Raw genomic sequence first — 1,964 nt, forward strand, 5'->3', positions numbered from 1 at the left:
CTTTCTACTGCGCGTGCTCCGTCCCTGAGGCGATATTTTTTTTGCTCAAATATTTGAGCTAAGCGAAAACAAGACTCCCTAGAAATTATACAATGGATTTTTGTACGAACTTTTTCATAGCCTAACGAAGAGTGGCAAATGGACAAGTGGGGTATCAGATTCACCAGCATCAGGTCTAGTTTTGCAAAGAACGCTTTAATTGCTTCAAAGTAAACAATTAATTAAAAAATTTAATTAGTGGTTTGAGGGAAAATTAGACAGTGGATTTTAGTCCGGATTTTCATAACCGAAGGTAGTGGGAAATGAGCAAATGACGTATCCAATTGAGGAGCGGGAGGCCATATGTTGCAAGGAAAGTTTTAATTTTTTGAAAGTGATCGCAGTAATCAAGGAAAACTTTATTCGTGGTTTGAAGGGAAACTAAAATATTTCACGAATAGCTGTGTGAATGAAGTGTCAAAATGTTGTGTTGGCTGAAGAGCCAACACCGTGTTACTAGTGGAGACCGAAATGCACGCGTTTTAGCTCACGCAGGCTGGCATGACGAGGTAAGAACTAACTGACGTGAGGTCTGGAGAATGACAAGGAATTAGAATTCAGAAAGCGGACGTAATTAATTTGATACTTAACTTTAATCCATTAATGATGAACGTCGCTCTTGACGGTATATGATTCACAATATTGTCTGTTCAGAATTCATTCTAATTTCTGAATATTGCGCCTTGCAAGGAAGTAGCAAATGACGAAGCTGAAGGCTATGCTAAACTATCGTTTTTGCAAATGAGAGCGTATGTGGTCAAGTGAACCATCGCTAGCAAAGTCGGCTGTACAACTGGGGCGAGTGCTAGGGAGTCTCTCTAGACTGGACCTGCCGTGTGGCGGCTCTCGGTCTGCAATCACTGATAGTGGCGACACGCGGGTCCGACGTATACTAACGGACCGCGGCCGATTTAAAGGCTACCACGTAGCAAGTGTGGTGTCTGGCGGTGACACCACACAAAAAATATCAAATCTCAGTATTAATTGAAACTTCTCTGCTTTGTCTTAATAATAGTACAATAAAACTCCGTGCAGAGAGGCCTCGGAACGTCCAACGATACTGACCGACCGCCGTGTCATCCTCAGCATATACGCGTCACTGGATGCGGCGTGGATTGTGGAGGAACGTGTGGTCAGCAGAGCGCTCTCCCGGTCGTTGTCAGTTTTTGTGACCGGTGCCGCTATTCCTCAGTCACGTGGCTCCTCAATTGGCATTACAAGGGCTGAGTGCACCCCGCTTGCCAACAGCGCTCGGCCGACAGGACAGTCACCCGTCCCAGTATTAGCCAAGCCCGACAGCGCTTAACTTCGGTGATCTGACGAGAACCGGTGTTATCACTGCGGCAAGGCCGTTGGCAACATTAGAATACCGAGCTATATTATAGTCGTATATAACATGCTCAGTGTGTCCCAGTTTCCTTAGGATTGTTGCTATGAAAACAAGTCAGTCACGCGGGATTAGCCGAGCGGTCTAGGGCGCTGCAGTCATCGACTGTGCGGCTGATCCCGGCGGAGATTCGTGTCCTCCCTCGGGCATGGGTGTGTGTGTTTGTCCTTAGGATAATTTAGGTTAAGTAGTGTGTAAGCTCAGGGACTGATGAGCTTAGCAGTGAAGTCCCATAAGATTTTAAAAAAATAAAAAAATAAAACAAACACGTCATGCATTATATTTACAAAATCACTCTATTTATACATAATAATCTTCCTCCGAATCATCACACAGCTGAAATCCTGTTAAATGTGTCTCGAAACAGATACTGTAGTCCTTTTTTGGAGTTGCATTTAGTACTGCACTACAGTTTTCATGGATGTCATTAACTGCGTCATAACGGTGCCCTTTAATTGCCGGCTTCAATTTGGGGAACAACCAGACGTCGGTGGGGTGAATTCCGTCCAATATGGTCGGTTATCCAGGACTGTGGTCT

General features: G+C 44.8%; 1 pseudogene; it reads right to left on the reverse strand.

Annotated features, from left to right (window-relative positions):
* Positions 1–1,278: 1,278 nt before the first annotated feature.
* Positions 1,279–1,396, reverse strand: LOC124617314 (annotated as a pseudogene).
* Between the last annotated feature and the right edge of the window lie 568 nt (positions 1,397–1,964).

This window comes from Schistocerca americana, chromosome 5 (genome assembly GCF_021461395.2).
Source record: "Schistocerca americana isolate TAMUIC-IGC-003095 chromosome 5, iqSchAmer2.1, whole genome shotgun sequence".
Taxonomy (NCBI): Eukaryota; Metazoa; Arthropoda; class Insecta; order Orthoptera; family Acrididae; genus Schistocerca; species Schistocerca americana.